Here is a 13,499-nt window from a genome sequence, read left to right on the forward strand (position 1 = left end):
AATTTATATATATATATATATAAATTTATATATACATATATACATGAAATATATCTAGAGAGCCATGGGGAGGGGAAATTTATGCCCAGTAGAAAGGGGTGGGAGACTTTTTCATCAACCTCTTTGTACCTTTTGATTTGAGTAACAGTTCAAATGTATTCTGATTGAAAAACAGTTTAAAAAAAAAAAAAACCCAGTTTCAAAATCTGCCTTCAATTTTGTTTTAGTATAGGACTCTTAAAATCTATGATTTATTTTCTCTTTACTCTCCATGGGTACCTCAATTTCCCTTCCCTGAGAAAAAGAACTATTTGTCCCTCCATTTGATTTTATGATAAACTTGCTGCTGGCTTTAAGTTCAATTGCCCGAGCTCACAGCATCCAATAAAGTCGGGCAGAGAAGATAGCTGCTTCCTGAAGTTTTAAAACACTCAGCTTTCACATCTCTGGCTCCCTCACATCCTCCAACCTAAGGCTGCCAGATCCTTCTTTCAGTGCTCTAGCCAAATGCATCATGGTCCCACCGTGGTGGTGTCGGAACCGTTCTTCCAGGGACAATTAGGGCCCAGTGCTTCACATCCTTCTGATGTCCAAAGTGTATCCCATGTCAAGCTAAAACTTCCTTCTTCAGTTAATCACATCCCAAGAGCAACTGAGACCTTAAAGTTATAATCTCTCAGCAAGCACTGCAGCCAAAACTGTACTATTCTCACTCAAATAGGTGTATTACATTTGATACTTGGTGCTCCAATAACTTTTCATGGGTAAGAGGTGGGAGGAAGTGCTGGGAATCTCACCCTGCAGTGCCCCCTACTGGTCATTTTAAGAAGAGGTTGAAGGAATGGAGGGAATGGTAGGGACTTTCTAAAGGGTGCTAAGAGATTCATTCTGTGGGCCTGGGATTTTCCCCCCTCTATGCCCTTCGAGTTGGGTTATTTTGGTACCTACACTCCCCTAGTTACAAGCTTACAGAAAATACCTCTAAGTCACATTGGTGAGGATCCAGTGTCAGTAGAAGGGAAAGAACTCCAAACTACAGACAAAAAAGAGAACCCCACAAGTGGGGGGAACAAAGTGCCTCAAATCTTAAGGGCTGCCCCATCCTGGCCCCCAACCCAGAAAGGGTGGTCATAATAGGACAGAACATTGATTTCATCTGCCAAAAAACCCTATGCTGAAATTCTCCGATTTTTTTTCCCCTCATGAATTTTCTTTCTCTTTCAACATGCAAATAACTCTGGGAAAGTTAAATGCATTGGTTTTACATTTGCTTTAGTGGAATTTCCTTGAAACAGATTGGCTTTGACTAACAACTTGGTTTGGGGTTAACTGGGACTGAAAGTTTTAAGACTTGCATTAAGGAATCTGGAGCAGGTTCAAGAAGGGAGGCCCAGAGGCCTGGGTTCCAGGGGCCTTTAGGTACCCAAGGGCAGCAGAAGGACCCTGAAGGAATTATAGAAGGACCCTGAAGGAATTTATGAACACTTAAATTTTCCCTAGTGTAGCAAGGTGTTCAGATGGTACCACTCCCATCTCCAAATGTGAGCCATGTCCCAAAGCTTAGAAAATAGATGCCAAGGCCATCCCCACAGGATTTGCAAGGGGGTCACCAAAGAAATTCTTTTTCCAAAGAGAGCTCATCACCCACGTCCTGACAATATAAAAAGCAAGGTATTCATTGGAAGAGAACAGAGCTAGGAGGTAGAAGATGCTTTAAGAGAGTTGGTGCTCCAAGAGTCCTCCTCATCATGGACAAGGAGGAAGCGGTGTCTCCCCCCCCCCCCACCAACCCCTACTTTCTGTGAAGTGAGGGATTCTTCAAAAGAACTAAGAGTTTGTCCTTTGTTCCCTGGAGACTGCAGGACTGACACCTGACTTGTCCCTCAAGTGTTAAAAGGTAAGAAACTAGCTGAAGTATCCTGCCTGCTGACAAGGACAACAAAGGAACAGCCAGCCTTTCCAGAGTTTGGTGTGGTAAAGATGTTCAGGACTTTCCTGTTGGGCAACCATAAACCCGCATGGAAGAAAAATAAATAAATAAAGACTTGGTTTATCTTAAATAGATCCCCTAGAAGGTCAAAGTGATCCCAACATAGGGACATCACAAGGAGTCAGAAACTAAGAAGCACAAATGTCCACTGCCCATAGCAGGGGAGCTGTGGGTGACAAAATGCTATGACTGGAAGCCCTGAAAACTCACTGAAAGCCTCCCTCTCCCCAGGAGTAAATACTAGCACTGTAGCATCCAACCCACCCAGGCACCCCAATGCCAGATAACAACTGTTCTGTCAAATAAGACCTTCCAGCTCTTGCTCATGTCCTCCCACTGCCACCCAGTGCAGTCCAAGGAGTGATGCTGAGGTAGAAGAACAAGGAGAGGAACAGAGGAGCCAGCCAAGCCCTTCCCTTCTCTCCACACAGGCTCACAACTCAAAGAGCCTGATGTGGAGGAGAGGAAAACTTGGCTTTAACAAAACTTTGCAATGACGGCAATTATTCCTTTATTCATTAATAGATAAGGAAGAAAGACAAGGAGTTCCACTGCAGTTGGGGTGATGATGCTGGAATACATTCTGTGTATGCCTCTAAGTGCAAGGAAAACACAAACACCTGAGACCTCTCAAGGTGTCTCTTTTAATCTTCTAGTCTAAGAAACAAGACTTGGGAAGGATAACAAGTAGTACTGAATAGCACTTTCCAAACCACAGTCACATGTTATTACTCTATTTCATTCCCATTATCATCCCCATTTCAAAGATGGAAAAAAAAAAAAAAAACAAGGTTCCGAGAAATAACTCACCCTGGGAGCAAGTGCACCTGTAACTGAATTTGAACCTAGCCTGACTCCAGGGTACTGAGAGCACCATTTGTAAAACTCAACTTTCAGCTTCTCTGGAAAAATTCTGAAAGCTTCAATGGATACAAAGGATTTGGTGCTTTACTTCCTAGCTACTAATCCATTAATGTGATCCACTGGCTAAATACCAGAAGCCAAGCCTACCAGCCAATAAATGTCCCTTCAAGACGACCATCACTCATTTTCCTGTGCCTTCTTAAACTCCTTAAAATACTCCTGAAAATTGATCATCTTCAGTTACTGAAAGATAGTTAGGAGGTCCTTTTTACACTGTCAAGCTCTGGACCGCTAGATCATTTCATGGTTTCTCACAGCCTGCCCCAGTCTCCAGACCATCTCATTGCCCAGGCATATAGGCTTTTCGGCGAGCTGTGTTTCTCTAGAACCCACAATAAGCTTTGCTTGTTCCTCAAAGCTGAAATAGGGTTTTTTTTCCACACTAACAAATCCCAGCACGTGTTGTTTCCATAACAACTAGTTTAACGTTGTAAATGATTTTTAATTATTTAGGTCTGGGATACAGCATTCACATTTTCTCAAATAGCATGGCAGGTTTTATTAATTCAGATTATTGGCCAGCACCCGCCCCCCCCCTTCTCTTTTATCAAAAAGATGGAAGAGAAGGAAAGGACAAAGAGGAAGAAAAGCCCAATGCAATAATACAGAAACAGCCCAAAGCAATAATACAGAAAAATAAATTCAAGGCAGGAAGGAGGTTTAACATTCATCCATTCTCCTGGGGTACCAAACTCAGGTGGATAGAACAGCAGCTCTTCTCTCCTTGCCCCTCACACATCACAAGAGAAACTAGTCTTCACTTTCTGGCAGTCCCTTGCTTCATAGCCAGAAGCCTCTCTCCTGCCTTTTCCTTTATCATGGCAACCACTCCAGATACAGTGGTTTCATTCTTAGTTACACCAACTTCTAACTTCTTAGCAGTAAACTAAACTCACAATGTGCTTACAGCCAAGGTACTTTATTGTCCAAGAGGGGAGCCAAGAAATCAATTTGCAACTTTAAAAAGGCCATGCGGTAGGACAAATGGAGAGGCAGGATTCACTGACGTTGCCTCCACCCCTACATTCCCACCACTGACCTTAGGAAAGTAGACAAGAGTTCCTATCCTGGCTTGGCCTGGGACCTCAGAACAGCTCTGGCACCATATAAGCCTCAGAAGGGCTAGAGTTTGGACTGGTGGGCTTGTCTGCCACATCAACGGTCCCTAAACCTTGGGGTTTAGGCATTTCCCTCCCATTGGCTCTAAAAAGCAAACCCCAAACTAGCTCACTTTCTAGTCCTCCCATCTCTGTCCTGTTAGAGCCTGGTTTCTTTCCCTCAGCTTCAGTGTTCTGAACCTTGGTTCTGTACCCCAGTAGGAGGCATGAACTACTTTCTCTCACTCTTGTCTCACTTACCACAAACCTTGCCTCTATCCCTATCCCTAAACCTCCTCCAGGTTTAACACTTACCTATGCTCTTCTGGCATTTGAACCTTGGCCTCCCTGACCATGATCTCCGGGTCAATTCCCTGATCCAGCTCCAGAAGGGCAGAAGGGCCTGTTTTACAGACATGAGAAACAGGTACAGTGAGCTTGAACTGCCTGCCCCAAGAAGAAAGCCTGATTATATAACCTAGATTCTTATCATCTGCGCCAGTGGTTCTCAAACATTAAGTGGGCATCAGAGTCACCTGTAGGGAATCACAAGCTTACCAGGACCAAACCCCAGAGTTTCAGATTCAGAAGGCTTAGCATGAGGTCTGATCATTTCCATTTCTAACAGTTCCCAAGTGATGTTGTTGTCTGGGAACTGCACTTCGAGAACTCTTGCTTCTATACTGTTGTCTGCATTTAAAACAGGTCAATTAAATCAATCATTAGAGGGGCAGCCTAGGCATCAGTATTTTTCAAAAGCCCTTCAGATGATTCTAACATGTAGCCTGAGTTGAGAACTACAGGTACATCCTTACCACTCAAGGCACAATCCACAGGCAGCAACAACATCACCTGGGTCCACTCAGGCCTGTTGACTCACAAGATCCCCCAGATGAGTCATACTGCTTTAAAGTTTAAGGAACACTGACAAACACTCTACTGCCTCCCAGTTCCTCTCCAGCCACTCAGCCCATTACCAGGGATCCTGGAAATCACTGTATCAGTTTCAACCAGAGAAACAAAACTGGTAAAAATATATTATTAAGAGATTTATTGTAAGGAACTGGCTTCCAAGATTGTGGGGCTGCTTAGGCAAGTCCTAAATCCATAGGACAGGCCACCAGGAAGAGAAGACTACATAGCTAAAGACACTATCCTAGAAAAAATTTCCTCTCTCAGGGAAACATTGGCCTTGCCTTTTTAAGACATTTCAGTGGATTAAATCAGGCCCACTCAGATTATCTGGGATAATCTCCCTTAAAGTCAACTGACATGGGCCTTAATCACATCCACAAAACACCTCCATAGCAACACCAAGGTACAAGATTGACACATAAAACACATAAAACCAACCACTGCAACCACGGAGAATGTTTGACTTAGTAATAGAGCCCACAGCTAGCACCTTCCCTTTTATGCTCAACTGGAGCAGACAGCAGATCAATACATCTTTACCTGAGCACTGATGAAAATAGGAGTTGTGTGACAAGTGCTTAGCTCTGCCTCCTTCAACTTTCATCATTGACTTCCCTTTCCCTAGGTGCTCAGAAATCCCAATAAGAAGGCAACACAAATCTTCACTTTCTCTAAAAGGGGCTATCAACTTATAAAAAACTTAAAGGGTCCTTACCATGTGTGGTTCAGAAGACTTTTCACATGTCTTCTAGCCTCCGTAAATTATACATAATTATTACCTCTATGAGCTGGACTCTGGACTTCAAATAATACACCCTAAGATTGTGCAACATTTTTTAGCAGCCATGTCACCTTATTTTGTTATTTTGAGCTTGAAGTCTACTGAATAATTCTCCATGTAAATTCCTAAAAAGCTGGATTTCCCCATAGCCCATACCTCTATGGTTCATTATTTGAACCCAATTTGAGACTTCACATTTCTTCCTTTATTAATTTTTTTAACAGATACGCTAGGCATGAGACACACCGTCAAGTAACTTCCAGTCAGATGGGTGAGCAGAACCACATAAGAATATAATAGAGACAAGTACAAAGTAAAAGTCCATTTTGTTAATTTTAATTCATTCTTATAACCTATAAAAATCTCTTCCTTCTGTTTCCAGGTGTATAACTACCCAACCCAGCTTTATCTTAACCACAAATTTAACAAGCATGTTTTATATTTTTGTCCAAATTGCTACTAATATTTTAATTGCATTGGTTGATACCTCAGAATCAATGTTCTTTGAGTTTATTTATTACAGCCAGTTGAAAAGCAATGCCAAAAAAGAGATATCCCCATCCTAGTCCCTAAAACATGTGCATGTGACCTTATGTGAAAAAAAGGCTCTTTGCAGATATATTTAATTTATAAAGATCTTGAGATCGTCATGGATTACTTGGGTGGGCTCTAAATTTAATAACAAATGTCCTTATCAGAGACACTCAGGGGAGACAGAGAAAAGAGAAGGCCATGGAGCAAAATAGTCACAAGTCAAGGAACACATGCAGCCATCAGAAACTTAAAGAGGGAAGGAAGGAATCTCCCCTAGAGCCTTCAGAGGGAACACAGCCCTTCAGATACCTTGATTTTCGACCCGTGGGCTCCAAAACTGTGAAAAGAATAAATCTGTATTGTTTGAAGCCACCAAGTTTGGGTAATTTGTTATAGCAGTCCTAGGAAATTAATACTATAAATTTACTACCTATTGTGCATCACTTTGGTGTGTATATTAACAGGAGTGAGATGCTGTGTGAAGAGGACCACCAAAGGAGCATACAGACTTCAGGGACATAGGGTAGGGGGTCAGGTTAAAGAGGAGAGCTGTGAATGACAGGAATTTTGACTTGGTCCAATGGGAAGTCCAATGGTCCAAGGCTCTTGATTAAAGCTGGGTTTTTTAAAGGTTAAGCTGGAAATAATGGGCAGTACCTATGGATATGAAAGCAGGAAGGGGTGGTTTCTGAAGTCAGGATACCATTTAGACACACAGTTTCAAGAGTCTGGACATTAAGTGAAGGCAGTGTCAGAGGAAGAACCAATGGGAACTAATATACTAAGCATAGAGAATTTCAATCAGATATCAAAATCAGAGCAGGAAAAAAAGCCTCTGTCCAAACTGAGAATACTGGAAAGAAAAGCTAGCTTAAATGGCAGGTTTAACCAATGTATATTTGAATATCTGAGGCCTGCACTTTGTTGAACCATGAACAAATTGCCTGTATTTTCAGTATCAGTGAGAGAAGTCAGGTATATATCTCCATGGTTAAAGAGTATCTTTGCCCTTCTATTAGTGATTTTCCATTCTGGCCTTCCACCTCTCCTCATTCCACCTACAGGTTTCCCTTCGCAACCAGCAGTCACTCAGCCTGGGACATTCAATAACTATGAAATAACTCTAGTCCAGTCATGAAAACAAGTTCTGATCCATTTGTCCAGTGACTGGATGTGCATCACCTTAGCAAGAGCAGGTATCGTGAAACTCAAACCATTGGAACTTAAAAAAAAAAAAAATGTAATTTGCTCCACCCTCTCTGCTAATGAGATTTTTCATTAGAACTTATATTGGGGGAGAGGGGAGCATGGATGTCATTGAATTGGTAGATGTTTTAGCTCAATGAAATCAAGAGCTGTAGGGGCGCCTGGGTGGCTCAGTCGGTTAAGCGGCTGACTTCGGCTCAGGTCATGATCTCGCGGCCCGTGAGTTCGAGCCCCACGCCGGGCTCTGTGCTGACAGCTCAGAGCCTGGAGCCTGTTTCAGATTCTGTGTCTCCCTCTCTCTGACCCTCCCCCGTTCATGCTCTGTCTCTCTCTGTCTCAAAAATAAATAAGCGTTAAAAAAATTTAAAAAAATAAAAAAATAAAGAGCTGTAAGAAGAAACAGGCTAGCGGGCAGATGAGAAGGGAGATGGACAGGCATACAAGCAGTGCCCATTTATATTTGTCAAACACATTTACTCTCAACTTAACAATTTTTAACAGCAATTTTGTTTAAAATTTCTTTAATTTTGGGGGTGCCTGGGTGGCTCAGTTGGTTAAGCATTTGACTTCGGCTCAGTCATGATCTCGTGTTCTGTGAGTTTGAGCCCCGTGTCAGGCTCTGTCCTGACAGCTCAGAGCCTGGATGGAGCCTGCTTCAAATTCTGTGTCTCCCTCTCTCTCTACTCCTCACCAACTTACACTCTGTGTCTCTCTCTCTCTCAAAAATATATATATTTTTTAAAAATTTTTAAATAAAAATCCTTTAATTTTATAAAAATTTTATTAAAATTTTGTTAAAAGTGCATAGTAGTCCATTAGAGACAAGAATCCATTACAATAGCATGTAGTAAAAGTTGTAGGATGGAATCAGACCCAAAATCAAGGTCAACCAAGGTTCTGGGACAGAACTATACGGGTTTGAGGGAGGTCCCCTCACTAAGAGCATTAGTTAGTAAGAATCAAGACAGAATGAGTTAATTCATCTCAGAAATGTTTATTGGGTGCCTCCTGTGTGTTCTGCCCTGTCCTAAGTGCTTCTGGAAAGAGTGGTAAAGACAGACCAAATGCCTGCCTCCTTAGGTGGCTTGCCTAAGGTTATGATGATAATGGGACTCAATTTCCCAATCCAGTCAAAAAGATCCAAGGGTTTTTAGGTCCTTAGAGGTGAACAGGATATATCTACACAAAAACATTAATGAAATGTAAAGGATATAAAGGAAACTCCAACCTTTCAATTGTATTACAGCCACATGAGCTACTGATTTCAGGAGTGGATTCTTCCTCTTTAAAGGGAATCTGGGGGTCTTTGCAGTAATGAAAGAGTTCTGTATCTTGATTATGGTGTTTACATAAAGCTACAAATGTGGTAAAACTGAAAAGAGCAATTCACACACACAAATAAGTGCATGTAAAACAGGTAAAGTCTGAAAAAGTTCTGTGGATTGTACCAGTGTCAACTCCCTGGTTGATACTGTACTCCAATTAGGTAAGATGTTACCATTGGGAAAATGGAGTGAAGGACCTCACTGTACTATTTTTACAACTTCCTATGAATCTATAATTATTTCAAAATAAAAAGATTTTTGGAAAGGGATTTGAGAATAATAGTGTTTTCGTGAGTTTGATCTACCCAAGATAGAAGATGGTCTGATTCTGGGACCATCGTCAGAGTTCTAAGCACATCCCTAGAAGGAAGAAGGTTGATCCATGCAGTTTCCTCAGAGTCCTAGAAATCAAGCCTCCTCCTTGGAAGCTCCTTTAGCTCTTCCCAGGATACCCACACCAGAGGCACACATAAAAAGCCATGGCAAACACTGGACTCGGCCTCAGGAAATTCTTCCAGAATGCCTCCACATAGCCTGCCTGGAGCCTTCTCACACATCACACATGGTTCTCAGTTCTCTTGGCTTCTCACCTTGGCTCCCCCTCTGCTTATTTCCCAGGGTGGAGCTGGTAACAGTGCCCCAAACTCTTGGCACTGACCTAAGACTTTGTGAAGTAAGACCCAGACATCACCTCTCAGCTCCAAACACTGATGTCTCTAAAAAAGAAGGCTGAGGCCCTGTGACCTGGAGTCCAGAGGGACCAACGAAGGTCCCTGGTTCCATATCCATCCAATCCAATTCATTTTTTTAATGTCTTTGTTCTGATTTTATGCTCATCTTGCAACAGTTGATCATGACTTGGACTTTCAAGTGGATTTTCTCAATGGAAGGAAGTGACCAGAGAAAATAACCACTTATTACATCTTCTGTTGCAAATAAATCAACTTCCATTCTGGTTTCAGCAGGAGTTAAATCAGCCCCTCAGTATAGTATATATGGCTCAGAACCAGACTGCTTGAGTTTAAATCCTAGCACTACCCTCACTAGCTCTGAAACCTTGGATTTTACCATTCACTTGCTATAGGACCTCAGGCAGAACCTCATCTCTCTGAGGCACTTTTTGTTTCCTCATCTGTGAAGTGGGTATAATAATAGAACTTACTTCATAGGGCTGTTGAAAACATAGGGCTGTTGAAAAAGGAGAAACACATCTAAAGTACTTAGAGCTGTGCCTACATAGTAAGGGTTATGTTGTAGTTATTATCACTGCCTGGAAATTAACAAATATTGAGGCCTATAAAGCTAGAAGGCAGACCCTATAACCATAAGAACTGAGTTACCCACAAACACTGACACAATAGCATACCCAAGCTAAGAAATAAGCCATCTTCAGAGACTTCTCTTGCCCCCAAGTGCCTATAGAATTGGTCTGCTTGGTGATAAAGAAAGGACACATGCCAATGCTAAGTTTTGCCCTTCAAGGTCAAAACGACTTGACAAATGATTCAAGTCAGAGAAACTGCCTGGTGGTTCAGACAAATCTGTTATTCTGATGAACTGATTCACACATGGAGTAAGAAGAGTTCCAAAGACAATCCATGTAATGGTATCTGAAAATATCCCCTGAAGCAGGGTTTTGAGAAGTGCTGCTTGAGAAACTACAGCGAATCAATACTTGTGTTTACAAGAAGCTAGGGGAAGTAAAACTATTGCAGGTTCTATGTATATGATAACAAACCAACTACTCAAGAAAGTTGACTGCAGAAACTAATAAATTAATTAATTCATTCAATTAACTTGCCAATTTAGTAAAAGATTCAGTTAACTTTGTGTTCAATTCAGTCAAAGGTATTCGACACGCTTTGTGATAACCACAGATTTTACCTATGGCTCACTTGCCAATTAAAATGGCAGTTCACCCAGGGAAATACACAAGGGTTAGAAAGTGATTACATTATTTCATAAATTACCAACATAAACTAAAAGTTAGGTATGGAAAGAGCTTAGAGAGTCAAGCTATAGCAGCTGTTTATCATTACCACCCCAAAACATGATCCTGGCTAAGTTGCATAAACAAAAGACATACCGGTCACAGCATAATTAATAAATACCAAAGTTACAGCTGAATCAGAGCAGGTAATAAGGGTAATTAGGCAGAGACACCTGGATGGAACTGATTCCCTTGAGTCAACTGGGGAAATGATATAACTGCCTCCCTGGAGAGACAGAGACTGGCTGAACACTTCTTTTGTTTTCCCTACAGGGAGTCACAAATGCAAAAATCCTGTGTCCAAACTATGCATAAGTCTAGAACCTCAGAAGTTAGCAAAATAAAACCAGAGATAGGAAAAAATAATACATTTCCAGGGACCACTGTGACCTAACAGAGCTCTCCTAACTGTCCATTCATGAATGTGTCGGGGGGTTGGAGGGATGGGCTGGAGAATGGAGCTAGAACTCAGAAACGCCAAATAACAATAGCCAAGATGTGCTGGATGCCTACTGTGTGCCAGGCCCTCTTCTAAGCACTCTCATAGATTAACCCCTTTATTTCTCAGGAGAGTAGTGTAATCAGCCTCATCTTACGGGTGAGGAAACTGAGATACAGAAAAATTAAGTAACTTCCCCAAGATCCACAGTAAGTAGCAGAGCTGGGATATTTTATCTAGGCAGTATGGTGTCAGAGTTTATTTATTTAAATACTATATTAGGGGGCTAAACAAAAGAATCTACTTAAATAAATGCACTATGGGGTCAAATGAGAAAGCAATCTATCAAATCCCCTTTGCCTTTAAAGTGCCTCCAACAATGAACATCAGCACATATAAGCGCAGTGTTTGTAAAGAGGTTAGTCATTTGGACCTGTGGAGCAAACCAAAACTGGAAAGGGGCGGGGCACATGGGTGGCTAGTGGGTTGAGCATTCAACTCTTGATTTCAGCTCAGGCTCAGGTCATGATCTCTCAGTTCATGGGATCGAGACCTGTGTCAGGCTCTGTGCTAAAAGTGTAGATCCTGCTTCAGATACTCTCTCTCCTCTCTCTGCCCCTCCCCTGCTCACGAGTTCTCTCTCCCAAAATAAATAAACATTTAAAAATTAAAAAATAGAAGACTGAGGGGAAAAGGAAGGAAGAATTTGGTACTGTGAAAAAATACCACTCATCACTCTCCCTTTCATAAACCTTGGTACAGCCTCTATAGGCTGACCACATCCACAGGGTGCCATGCCTCTGAGGCATGGCAAATACTCTAAAGTAGCTTCCTGGCAGTATAGAAGAAAGGTCAGACTTACAAATCAACAATAATGAAGTGCAACTCCCTGCCTGCAGCCCTGCCAGGCCCTGTGAACTGTTGGCAGCTCCTGGCACCTGTGGGGCCCTGGCCTCAGGGCAGGGTGGGCAAAGCCCCGTTTCAGAGAGATTTGGAAGGAGATAAAGGGTGATAAAGCCTGCTGTGCACAGAAAAGATCTCATCACAAGCATAAACTATATCTACCTGAAAGGGAAAAGTAATTATTACTAGAAGACAATGGAATACTCTGGGAGCAGAGAGACAACGGAGCGTGTCTCTCCTGGAACAGTTAAATCTGGGCACAGATCAGAAAAAGAACCAAAAGGAAAGAAGTGTAGCTATTTAGAAAAAGAAAAAAAAATCTGTTTTAAAAAATCATCAGTCCTGGGGCGCCTGGGTGGCGCAGTCGGTTAAGCGTCCGACTTCAGCCAGGTCACGATCTCACGGTCCGTGAGTTCGAGCCCCGCATCGGGCTCTGGGCTGATGGCTCAGAGCCTGGAGCCTGTTTCCGATTCTGTGTCTCCCTCTCTCTCTGCCCCTCCCCCGTTCATGCTCTGTCTCTCTCTGTCCCAAAAATAAAAAAAAAATAAAAAAAATAAAAAAAAATCATCAGTCCCATAGCCAGTTGCACTGAAAAACAGCTAAAATCTGGAAGTATGTTTACAAAAGGAATTGACTGGAATACCAGAGAGGTGTCCTGTATCTGCTCAGAGTTCTTATTGGACCCCTGTAAGGAAGAGGGAGGCCTATTCTGTCCTTTATCCTAGGAAGCACAGTGTCCTGAGCAGGGAGCAGCACCACCCAAGCCACATGTGGCTTTTAAGGGAAGAAGGAGGACAGTGAAGGCACCTGGGTGGCTCAGTCGGTTAAGCTTCCGACTCTTGATATCACTACTCAGGTAGTGATTTCCTGGTCATGAGATCAAGCCCTGCATAGAGCCCTACATACAGCTCCTCACTGAGGGTGGAGCCTCTCTCTGCCCCTCCCCCGTGTGCACTCCCACTCTCCCTCACACTGTCTCTATCTCAAAATAAATAATAAACATTTAAAGAAAAAAAGAAAAATTTCCACAAAGCCTTTTAAATGACTGAACACACCAAAGAGAAAGGTCCCATTGCTGTGGGATTGGAGAGTATTTTCTACCCTTACTTGTAATGATTCAAACACTGAGGGATGCCATACCAAAATAGGGAAGCAGAGCGGGGGAGGGAGGATCCTGATGGAGCTCGCGGATGCAACATATGGAATAAGTTACTGAAGAAAGTGGCTCTAACAGAGTTTGTAGAAGTTGAGGAGGGGCAGTTATGCTTCTTTTGGAGACAGAGAAGATTGAGGGCGTGGTGAAAAAATAGCGAAACGGGATTAAGATAAACCAAAAACAGAGGAGAAATATTGGGCCAGATGAACTTTCACCTTCCCTAAAATGATTTATGTACT

This window comes from Lynx canadensis, chromosome F2, assembly GCF_007474595.2.
Source record: "Lynx canadensis isolate LIC74 chromosome F2, mLynCan4.pri.v2, whole genome shotgun sequence".
NCBI classification, from domain to species: Eukaryota; Metazoa; Chordata; class Mammalia; order Carnivora; family Felidae; genus Lynx; species Lynx canadensis.